This window comes from Pseudonaja textilis, chromosome 12 (genome assembly GCF_049901715.1).
Source record: "Pseudonaja textilis isolate UNSWEBS1 chromosome 12, rPseTex1.2, whole genome shotgun sequence".
In the NCBI taxonomy this organism is placed as follows: Eukaryota; Metazoa; Chordata; class Lepidosauria; order Squamata; family Elapidae; genus Pseudonaja; species Pseudonaja textilis.
Genome location: NC_142001.1, coordinates 18,447,527 through 18,460,102, shown reverse-complemented (window position 1 = coordinate 18,460,102; position 12,576 = coordinate 18,447,527). Strand labels below are relative to the sequence as shown.

General features: G+C 40.7%; 1 non-coding gene across 4 annotated transcripts in view; it reads left to right on the top strand.

Annotated features, from left to right (window-relative positions):
- Positions 1-1,486, top strand: part of LOC113446776 (uncharacterized) — a 28,428-nt gene extending 26,942 nt beyond the window's left edge. For all 4 annotated transcript variants that reach the window (XR_015745085.1, XR_015745086.1, XR_015745083.1 and 1 more), the window contains one exon: positions 1,104-1,486. This is a non-coding gene — a transcript (uncharacterized LOC113446776). The remainder of the gene's footprint in view (positions 1-1,103) is intronic.
- Positions 1,487-12,576: the final 11,090 nt, after the last annotated feature.

Below are 12,576 nucleotides of genomic sequence, written 5' to 3'. Positions count from 1 at the left end.
GATCGATAAGATCAGCGTCTTAGCCCCTGAGCCACCACATCCCTCTGAATCACTTCTGGGTTGTGGGAAAAACCTTTGAGGGACTTATTCAGACAGTCCCCAAGAACCAAATATCATTGAACGGAAGAAGAAGAAGAAGAAGAAGAAGAAGAAGAAGAAGAAGAAGAAGAAGAAGAAGAAGAAGAAGAAGAAGAAGAAGAAGAAGAAGAAGAAGAAGAAGAAGAAGAAGAAGAAGAGAAGAAGAAGAAGAAGAAGAAGAAGAAGAAGAAGAAGAAGAAGAAGAAGAAGAAGAAGAAGAAGAAGAAGAAGAAGAAGAAGAAGAAGAAGAAGAAGAAGAAGAAATAATGTATAAAACAAACTCCACTGGATAACTACAGTACAATATTTATACAGGGATTTTCTAAGAATAACTATGTTCTGCTTTGTGAATTGTTTGTAATTGAGAAAGCAAATACATTTGCATTCAGAGGTGAGCTAGATAAATTTCACCCAAAATATTCACTGAGGTCCTGGTAAGCATGTTCTGGATATCAGACAATTGTTTTGGAAGAGAAGTTTGCTGTGAATTTGGGAACAGATTTGTAATGTTTGTTTCTTCATCAGTTTGAAAGGCTAGAGGGAAAAAAAAAAGCAGACTCAGGAATTATAGAGCATTTTTAAATTTAAGCATGGAAGCTTTCTTTTTTTCTTTTCTTTTTTTCTTCCTGGCTTCCAAGGAAAGATGATGAATTGCCCAAATTCCCAACTTATTCCCAGAAGACTATCAGTTCACACTTTTAAAAGCGCAGCTCTGAATGATTTACTGGAGCTGGTAATAGCTCACAGCTGCAATGGAGGAAATCTTGTGGCTGCTTTGCAAATTTATTTCGCTTCACCCACCATTCTTTCCTTGAAATACGTTAAAATCCCTCATTCAGCTGGATTGCAAACAAACCCCTTGTCTGTTCATCGCCCACCCGACATATTTAGTGCATCATATCCCAGGGAAGAGGGAGGGCTGACCCGTACATTTTCTCCCCTTTCCTGTGTGTCTCTTTGTTTTGCTTTGAAAATGAGTGGATTTGTAATCGCTTCACCTTTTTGTTTTCTTCCTCCTCTTGCAGGAGGAACCCTCAGAAGAAATGTTGACAGCACGAGAGCCGAGTTGCAAAAGTCATCATTTCTCTTTCTAATGTAGAAAGCACATGTCCCAACCACATACGAAATCAATATTGGGTGAAGCTAAACCACCAATGGACAACCGTGATGTTTGCAGCCAGAGCGAAGTGCTCGGGGATGTGTTAACCTTGGCGTGCAATCAAGTAGTCTATTTCAGAGTGATGGGCGCCGTGGACCTCCATTTCACCAAGCCAAAGTTTATTTGTTTATTTTTCTGTACATTTTATTTTATTTAAAGTACATACAATTCATCTTCCATTTAATGGCGTGTCGTCTGCGTGTATATATCTTGTGCAATTACAATTAAAATTTACATCCATGTTCATTACTTTGGTATTAATTCTCTATTCTTATCTTATCTTCTTAATATACATAATATCTCTATTACTATAACATTCCTCTTCTTAACATGTTTAATTCTATAAACCTATTTTCTGTATTTCACCAATCTATTAGCTATTCTAATATTTTCTAATCGCATTTTCATCAGTAGGAATCTCTTCGCTTTTCCAGTTTTGAGCAAATACAATTCTAGCTGCAGTTAATCCATGAATAATCAAACGTACTTTCTCTTTACTGTAAGTTTCAGGTAAGATCCCCAACAGGAATATTTCAAGCCAAAGATTATTTAGCAGGGAGAACAGAAGAACCACTCAGGCCAACGGGAGTGTTAGCATGACATTTTGAAGTTGTCACCTCACTTACTGAAAGCGGCGGCAGCCAAAACAGAGATGGCAAAAAGCCAGGTTTCTCAAGGCCTAATCCAAAGCCGATTGCAATTTTGTTAGCTTGCTAAACTAGATTCCCAGTTTTCCTTGGAGCCAGCTTGTCAAATCAGCGGCGGATGGATTCCAAGCCAACCCCAAAGGGTGATGAGATTAGCTGAGCTGGACCTACATTTTCTGATCTAAATTTGACTCCAGGCCATCAAATCCACTTTGACTGAGTTCACAGATCCAAATCAGCCATCAGGGGTTGGTTTTTATTTGGCCTTGCACATCATGCTAGGGGGTGAATCAAGTCTTAGGGTCAACCTAGCCAATGGTTGCTTGTCTGCTAAGCTAAGGTTAAAAAAGTACGGAGTCGGCAACGTAAATAGTTGAGTTCAGAGGGAAAGGATATAGTTCAAAATGGGGCATGACCAGGTTTTGCAACCAGCCATCAAAATGTTTCTTTTTGAAGCCAACTCTAGTCCATCGCTTTCAGCCATCACTCTCTGCAGCCACTAAGCAGACTTAGTAATGTTTGGTGGCTGAGTTTATCACCTTTCTAACATTTTCCCTCTAAAGATTTGTTATCTTTGGCCAACCATTGGGTAGGCTCTATAATTCTGCTTAACTAAAAATTGTCTTTCTTGGATCAAAATCAACCTCCATGGTAATAACAAGGAAGTGGGTTGGGATTGGCTTCTTACAAAACCCTTTTTGACTTCTTTGTCTCAACCAGAAGGCAGACTGCAGAAAACAGAGTTGGGAGGGACTCTGGAAGGTCCTATAGTCCAACCTCCTGCTTGAGCAGGAGACCCTATACCTTTCTGGATAAATTGCTGTCCAATCTCTTCTGGAAAACCTCCAGTGATGAAGCATCCACAACTTTTGAAGGCAAGACTTTGCACTGGTTAATTGTTCTAACTATCAGGAAATTTCTCCTTAGTTCTAGGATGGCTCTTTCTCTGACCATCTCATCTTGCCCTCAGGTGCTTTGGAGAATATGTTGACCTCCTGTCTATGGAGATTCTCTGTCATCCAGGTCATGGTTGTCCCAAAGGTGCTTTTTCAAGAGGCGACTGGACTTTCTGGTTTTTCTTTGAAGGCATTTCACTTCTCATCCAAGAAGCTTCTTAAATTCTGAGGGAAACTGAAGAAGCTTCTGAGAAAAGCTGAAGAAGCTTCTTGGATGAGAAGCAAAATGTCTTTAAAGAAAAAATAGAAAATCCAGTTGCCTCTTGAAAAAGTTGACCTCCTCTTCTCTGTGACAGCCCCTCAAGTACTAGAAGACTGCTATCATATCATCCTTATTTCTTCTCTTCATTATATTAAACATACCTACTTCTCACAACCGTTTATCATATTCTTTATCCTCCAGTCCCCTAATCTTCTTCGTTTCTCTTCTCTGAACTCAATTTTGACCAAGATCAGCACTGGTCAATAAGGGTCCCACAATTAAACTGGTCTTTGATCATAAAGTATCAGCGCTGGGAAAACAAACATATCATGGCATAAATAATTAAAATAACACTTCATCTGCTGTAATGTTTATTTATTTAGTTTAATATATTTATTGTATGTTTCCATTTCTCTTTCCAAATCAGGATACCGGATGGGTAAAAGATAAGGAAATCTTTTCTGCTACCTCATTTTAATTTAGAACCACAGAATGTCTCCATTATTATCTTAAGTGGCTGTGAGAAAAGGCAATTTTCCTAATAATGGTGGCCCCCTCTTGCCTCTTGGGAATGGTAATTTCTGGAATGTTAAAAAAAAAAGAATTAGAACTTAATCTGGTGTGATACCATGAACAAATATCTGTTGATTAAAAGAGAGAAAAGATTAAGCCAAGGATGAAGGGAACTTCTCGGATTTACATCCTTGCTTCCTTAAAGGACATTTTCTTCTCGTGTGGTCCGTGGGAGACGCGCTATCAAGTTGTCCAGTTTTGTTTAATTTGGTAGCAATCACGAGTATATTTTTACATGTGATTAATGTTTAGTTAGAAATTACCACTGAGCTTGAAAATACGCACAGGCTGTGTTCCTTCTCAGGAAACCTTTTTCTATTTATACAGCTGTGTCTTTCCCTGTTACGCTTCTCCTGCTTGATTTATTGGCCGGTTTTACAATCCAGAAACTCACAAGTATACTTAGATGAGTTTCAAAAATGAAGGGGAAGAAAAAGATACTTCGTGGCTCACCTGTGTGTATGTATTTCCACCATCCCTGTCTTCTTCTGGATGGTGGAACTAAGGCTAGAAGTTGAGAAAGCAACTTTCAAATTTCTACATGAAGTTTGCTAGTTAAATGTTACTAACCAGTTACTAATTCTTAGTCTAAACTACCTCTTAAGGTTGTTAGGTGGTGAGGGAAATAGGTTGGGAGAACCATACATGATGCTCCTTCAAGATAAATTATCACATAGGGCATCTGCCCAACCATTAATGGAGAAAGGAAATAGGATTGTTAATTTCTGGCTCCTTCACACATTTTGCTACCATGTTTAAACACTCGTGCCTTGAACCACAAGTCTTCTATGCATCTTCACCTCAAAGGGAACAGACTTTTTGAGAATTCAAGAACAAAAACTTTTTTTAAATGTTTGAACAGGCATACAGAGATTGTGGGAATTTATAGAGTCAAAGTTTAAGAGATAAGCCAGAAGTTGTATTTCCATTTTTTTTCTGGATACATAAAGCAAACAAATAAAAATGTTTACTTGTGATATTTTTAAGAAGTTATTTTGATATTTCTCCTCCTCCTCCCTCCTTCTCCTCCTCCTTCTCTTCCTCCTCCTCCTCCTCCTCCTCCACCACCACCACCTTCCTCCTCCTCCTTCTTCCTTTTCCTCCTCCTTGTCTTCTTCCTTCTCCTCCTCCTTATTCCTCCTCCTCCTCCTCCCAATCATTTGGCATTCCACAGCAGAAAAACATTGGCCTGAATTGGCAGGGTTTTTTTCCCTATCTCTGTCTGCTGGAAGTGCAGCCTTTTGTGAGCAATTTAATTAGTTTGAGGGTGGCAGTCGTAGATGGATACTGAAAATAAAATATGACACGTATACCTGGGCCAACAACACAGTGGTACGATTCATTATTAAAATGTGCCACAATGGCTCGAGTTAATAGCAAGTTCCCCATCATCCGAATTGCCTGAGAGAGATCAGAATAATTTGTCTGCGTTCTGTTTAGGTCAGTAGAATCCTTTTTGTATCTGTAAGCAAGTAAGTCAGGCCCTTGCTATTTTCATGAGAGAAGGAGGAGGAGGAGAAGTAGGAAAAAAAATACCCCTATAGTGCTGCGTATTAACAAGGTTTGATTTTTTTTTTTTCCCCTCGAGTCTGGTCCAACCAAACAAGGAAAACAAAATTGCAAGGGTGTGGGATGTGTGTGTGTAAAACTGCTTCAGCACCACACACTTCTGGCAGTATCTTCTTTGAGGAGGTCCTTGGTGCTCTCTGAGCTGGGTTGCAAGTTGAGACAGACATCTCACTGAATTGCAATGAACTTTTCTTCCAAGAGAGAGAGAACTTTGTTGTTGGAGAGAACTCGCATTCTTAAGAGCAAGGAGAATTGTTTTGGGGAAAGGCCATACTATCTATCTTCTGCCTGCTAGGTCATCCCATGGCAACTCACCCACGAATCTCTTAATCTTGCCCTATCCTGAACCCTCATGTTGGTTGAGCCTATTCCCCTTTAATCCCTTTCTCTCCCCCCATCCTGAACCCTCATGTTGGTTGAATCTCAACCTTTATTCCCCTTTGGATGGAGGAATGGATTCTTTTGTTCTCCCCAGGAATTGCACTTCCTGTGTGCCCCGTTTGTGCTTGTTAAGCAAGGACTACCTGCATTTATTTCTACAGGCCATGGCTTTCACTGCATCATTGTCTGATGCCTATTCGCTTTGGTTCCACCTTTTAGTTGTTTTAAAATCAGACATGACTCACTTAAGAACCACTTTGGAAATTGTGCCCCGATTGTGATCATAAATTGAGGACAATCTATGTAAGCTTATGAACTGGTGTGTCACCGTTCACCCAATTTCTTTCCTGTTTGATGTTGCTCCGAGACTCATCATTGAAGTGGATCTTTTAAACCAGCATGGAATCCTTCTTTTTCTCTGGTTGGTTTACGGCAGCGAATGCTAGATAGCTCTTACTAAAATCAGGGTATGATTTTGCTTTGGTTCTGTGATTGAATATAACATTATACTCGCTCTACTGCTGTCAAAGGTATGTTGTTTGAAGGCTACGGAAATTTCCAAATGGCATGCTTTCTTTGGAAGAAAGCCACTTAAACCATCCTGTAATATTTAAGTTTACTTAGAAACAGTCAAGTTGAATCAAGGAGAAGAGCTAACTGCTCGTGGGCACCAGTGGACTACCAGTTCTTGTATAAACTATCTGAAATGTTGTATTTCGATTACTGAGAGAAGAAGGAAGGGAGATAATCAAACCTGCTGTTTTTGATGGACTGGGGTAACTAACTGACAAGTTATGAGGGTATTTGCATGGAGACAAAGGAAGGTGATAGAAAAGAGTATTTGTAGCTCAGGGTTGAACTGTGGGGCTCTCGGTCTCCTCTGAGCTGGGTTGCTTTATTTCAAATGGTTCATTATGATGATGTTACCTAGTTGGGTGATGAAACATCTGCAAGAAAACAACCAAGCTCAGAAAGCACTAAGGACTCTGCTACAGAGTGATGAATAGTTTGATTCCTGGCTTGAGTTGACTTGAAACCCTTCTCATAAAACAACAGTGAGTGGTGTCCCAAAGGTGCTTTTTCAGGAGGCAACTGGACTTCCTTGTTTCTTTTGAAGACATTTCGCTTCTCATCCAAGAAGCTTCTTCAGCTCTGACAGGATAGTGAGGAATGGAAGGATTTATATTCCTTGCAGACAGCTGGTCAGTTGCATCTTTTTAGAGGGTCATTGAGGCCACTTGGAGGTTTATCTGTGTCCTCAGGGTCATCTAAGTGGTGCTCCTGGTTCCTGTAGCCTGCAATTTTTTTCCTCTGGAAGTCCATTCTTACTCACACACCATTCAGAGTATTCACCCCAAATTGTACAGCTAAAAGTCCATAGAGATTCTCAGTCATCCAGATCATAGTTGTCCCAAAGATATTTTTTCAGAAGGCAGCTGGACTTTTTGGTTTTTTCTTTGAAGACTTTTTGCTTCTTATCCAAGAAGCTTCTTCAGCTCAGTAGAGAGTGGTGATTTTTGCAGCTCTTAGTGTGGGCTCAGCTTAGACAACGGCCAAATGCTACATAGACTCCAGATATTTCTTTGTGCTCTTGGCGACCAATTTCCTTATTCAGCATCTAGCAAGAAGTGGCAGTTAATTAAGCCGTTGATGAATGAGTGTGAGACTTAGCAATGAATTGACACAAACACCCACCTATGTAGTTGCAATGAATTAAAAGCCAGGCTCCATGAATAAAATTCAATCTGAGAGGGAAATGTAATGTATTAAAATGTCACGATAAGGAGATCTTCAGAATTAGAATCCGATGTATGAGATTAATTAATTGTTTCCATAATTATTTTAAGGCAGGCAGGCGAGACAGAGTTCAACATGGTCAACCATGAGACTCCCTGGGTGTTGGCGCAGAGGTACAAATTAACATGTGAGCTAATTGTGGCTTGCCTGCATCAAATTGACCATTGGTGAAATGAGTTAATTGGGCAGAAGTGAAATTAAATAAGGCACAACCACTTTGAAATGATAAGTTATGTGGACCCCCAGAAGACATGACTAGTTTCATTTGGGACTCATCAGACATAGGGGGACAGATGTTATACTGTAGGGTTCAAACAGTTATGGGATTCAGCTAGTTCGTACCAGTTCGAGAGAACTGGTTGTTAACTTTCTGAGCAGTTTGGTGAACTGGTTGTTGGAAGAAATCATTAGGGCAGAGAACTGGTTGGTAAATTATTTGAATCCCACCCCTGGGTTCAAACCTTCTACTAAGAATTGAACTCATTGACCTTCACACGTCAGATATCTATGTGCACTTCATTTATTTATTTAGGAGTAGCAACATCCATATTTTTTCCCTGCTCTGAATGCTTAAGGGAAGGTGAACTATTGTATACATGCCATTCCAATGAACTTCAAATGATAAAAAAGACCTCTATTTATTTGCCATTCATTTTTCACTATTAGTCCTACTAGACTTTCAAATCCACGGTAATGTTTTGGACAACCCAAAGAGAAGGCGAAAAACAGAAGCTGGCTGGTTGGACAATTCGGTTGAGTGCAACCTGGGCTCCTTCAGATGTTACTGGGTTTAACTTAAGGTTACACCCTTAATTTAAGGTTGTTAATTAGTGATCTAGATGGAGTCCTAAATTTGAGGGGAAATAAGCATCTCTCAACTTGAATTTGACTTCTGTGAGCTACATGAAAAATATACCTATGTTATTTTCTCAACAACAATACAGAAACCATTTCCACTTGCCTTCATTCAGAACGTTGCAGTTCACCAGTGTGGTCAATATCCTTGACAATTTCTGGTAGACTCCCATCCAAATATCCTTCCTTCCTTCCTTCCTCCCCTCCCTCCCTCCTTCCCCCACTTCAACAGGGTTGAGTTTTGCTGCATTAAAAGAAATAATTTGGAGAAAAGAACTCACAGGTGTAAATCCAGAGCATCATTTCACATGACATTTTTACTGTTGGTTGTACCTAGTGAGTAATGAAGTATCTTGGATTCAGGGAAAGTGATAAGTTCTTCCTTCCTTCCTTCTCTTTCATTCTTTGGATCCAACCCTGTAGATTTGTTTTTTCTCTATTTTTATTTTTGCTAAGAAACGGATTGTTTTCCAATTGTCAAGTTTCATAGCATTATATGACAGCTAAACAGAGGCTGACCAGAAAAATCTAATTGCTCCCCTTAAAAGTGTTCTCATCCCATGCTGTTGTGCAGTAAATCCAAAATATCACTTCTTAAGATCACCTGAGACCCCTGCTGTAATCATGCTGGATTATTTCAGAACATTAAATCAAATTTAATTGCATGGTTCTATTTGCACATAATTCTAAAGGATAACTATATACCGCAAATGCATGAGCATATATAAAATATAAAATGACAGTTGTTTATAAGGAGAAATTTATTGCAGCTCTCAAAATATCTGCTCCTAAAGTGCAGGAGAATTAATGAGGTCATTTTTAAGAGAGAGAGAGAGAGAGAGAGAGAGAGAGAGAGAGAGAGAGAGAGAGAGAGAGAGACTGAATGTAGATAACTAACAGGTATTTTTAATTTCCACCTTTAATTTTAAAACAGGTCTAACCTATGTAGGCTTGGAAAGATTGGCTGCACAATTAAAGGGAAATAAAATATTTCTGCTCTACTTCAAATGAACATTAAAGATACTTACTAAATCAGAATAATCCTGTCTATAAAAACCTCATGGAACTGTGCCCAAATCTGAAATTTGGTTGGATAAATAGAGCCAATAATATGGTCCTTTCTCATACTCCCTGCCACAAATGACTCTAGTAAAATTATTAGGCACACGTCTGTCTGAGAACTAAGCAAGGCTGTACCTGCTTAATACTTGGTGGAATACCAGCTTCTTAGCTAGATTTAGAAGTTCCAAAAATATCCTAGGAGAAGGCAATGATCTGAGCTTAGATGTTTTCTTGTAGACATTTCATGACCCAACTGGATAATATCATCAGTGTTAGAAGGGAGGAGGAGGAGGAAGAGGAGGAGGAGGAGGAGGAGGAGGAGGAGGAGGAGGAGGAGGAGGAGGAGGAGGAGGAGGAGGAGGAGGAGGAGGAGGAGGAGGAGGAGGAGCAGCAACTATGGGTCCTTGGTGCTCTTTGAGCTTGATAGTTTTCTTGAAGAAATTTCATTAGCCAACTATGTAAGTTCACGGATGATGTTATTTAGTTGGGTAATGAAATGTCTGCAGGAAAACCACCAAGTTCAGAGATCATAGTTCAACCCTGACCTACTATATGGATGGGTCCACAAAGTCACCACAAATTAAACTTGACTTGAAGGGGACTCTACTTTTTTTTTTCAGATTGACCATGAAGACTAGCCATGTCTTCCCATCTTTCTCCGGGCCCTCTCCATCCCCTAGATAGGATGACGGCTTCATCCTTATAAACTGGAGGTACTAGGAATGCGCCCCAGACCTTCTGCATTTGTTCTTGAATGAAATCAACGTCAATCTTGAAAGCCGCTAAATAACTTGGATTATTCCCGGTATTTGCATGAATCACATGCAGTTTGCACACATGAACAGATTTGTGAGTTGCAGCTTTCTAACGCGGGGGGGTCTTCTCCCTTAGCAACTTTAAGACTTGTGGACTTCAACGCCCAGAATTCCTCAGCCAGCTTGGAGACCCCTGTTCTAAAGTTCCTATTATATATAATTGGGGCAGACTGCTTTCTGGAATCGTCACTAATAGAAATGAAGATCAGGGGAAAATGCTATACAAGCAAACCATCAGCCGCAGTGGTTAGAATACAGTACTGCTTGCAGGCTTTACTTCTGCTGACTGCCGGCTGCCTGAAATTTGGCAGTTCAATTCTCACCAGGCTCAAGGTTGACTCAGCCTTCCATCCTTCTGAGGTGGGTAAAATGAAGATCCAGGTTGCTGAGGGCAATAGGCTGACTCTGTAAACCACTTAGAGGGGGCTGTAAAGCACTGTAAAGCAGTATATAAGTCTAAGTGCTATTGCTATTGCTAAAGCCAATATTGACAATTAAGAGCTTGGAGCCAGATTTGGAGGTTATGATGAATACTCAAGAGTTACTACTTTGCATATTTATCAATATCTACTAAAAGAAATCATGGTACAATGACACATCTCATTCAATTTTTCTCCTCCATATATAATCTACAGGCTCTTACTTTCAGGAGGAAGTGGATGGATAACTTATTGTAGGTTATCTGATGCAGTCCCTCTCAACTGAGTACAAGCCAGTGGAAACTCCTATGCCAACCCTACCAGGAGTTGTAATACCACCCTTGGCCTTTGAAGATCTCCATCTGCGATCTAACAGAAGCCAATGGATGCAGAATTAGGGAAAGACCTTTTAAGATACACAGCAATATTCCTTCAGGAAATCCAAGACAACTACAGAACAGGCTTTGTCAATCTCCACAAATCTTTAATTAAACTCGGTCAGCTGAAACAACATCTGTCCAGAAGTGTAAATAGCAGAAACCCTGGTCCTAATTTCCCCAACCTGTGCTTAGGGAAAACTTTGACTTGTTCCTCCCCAAAGAACCAGTTCCTTTGAGAAACCTCAAGCTTCAGCAGAAGAGAAAAACACTGGCTTCAGATCACAGGCTCCACGTAGCTCGGCATTGTCAACAGAGGCGGGGGGAGGGAGACTCCCCAGGGTTTTAGGCAGATGTTTTTCTCTATCATTTCAAGCAGAAATTGACTCAGTGACTGTCTGAATTGACACTGTGTGTTCCCTAACCATCCAGCTGTGGCCTTCCTCAGAAGAGCTCCAGATGCAAGTCTTTTTGTCATTTAGCTTTCAAAAAAATGCCTATTAATAAATACCTTTTTGTTTTTCTTATGTGAATGAGAGGGAACTTCTAAACCACCATGGCTTCTATGCAGCCATAAGGATTTTTCCCTCTGGGAGAACGTCTTCAGCTCAATTAATCTGGCTATGGTAGGAATCCCACGCATACGTCCACTTGAGAAGATGGATCATGAAAACACAACTGACAAGCCTCCCTTTGTATTTATGACCTCAGGATACGCTCCACTCCCCGCAGCTTTCAATAAAAGCAAAGTCAAGACTTTGAAAGCCCCAACCCACAAGGGCCCCAGATCCCAAGCATAGCAACAGTGTCCAAGTAGAGTGAGCAGTTGTGAAATCACTTAAGGAGCTCTGGAAAAGTTGAGTCAACAATTATATCCTGTAGGAAAAAAAAAATGAGCCAAAACAGAAGCTGGATATATTGGGTGTGATAACTGAGCTTCCAGGGAAGAGTGTTTGGTGAGCCATCATTTTGGTCTGCTTGTGCTATCATGGAGTCACAGAACTGGGAAGAACTTTAAGTACAAACAACTTGTGGTTGACCTAAAGTCAATTACCCCGTCTCTGAAACGGACTGTCTAGTATTTGTTTCAACTCCCCAGTCCAGGCTGCATCTTGTTCCAGGGAACATCTAAATGTAGGAAGCTCCTTCTGATATCATGTTTAACCTTATTTCTTCTAACAAACCATTGGTTCTGCTCCAGTCCACCATAAGCAGGACAATCCTTTAAACATTTGAAGATCCTACCTCTCTCCAACCATCTTTATTTTAGACTATGCCAGAGGTGGAATTCTACTGGTTCGGACTGGTTCAGGTGAACTGGATGTTAAATTTTCATCTGGTTCACTGTATCGGTAGTTGAACTGACTAGCTGGGCCCACCCACCCTGCCTCTCCCCTCCCAGGAGTCTCCAGGTGGCCCATTTTGGATACAGGTAAGTGCAGGTCTACATGGAGGTTCTGGGAGGGCGAAAAAAAGGCCAAACCAGAAGTTCTGGAAGTCCATAAATGGGTCTGTTTCCAGCTTCCGGAGGCCTTCTGGAGCCCAGGGAAGGCTGGTTTCGGCCTCCCAGAGGCCCCAAAGAAGCCTCCGGACTGAGGAAGGTGGAAAATGGCCCTCCTGGAGTGTTCTGGTAGGTCACGTCCACCATGGCCGTGCCCATCCAACAACAGGGCAGAGAACCAATTC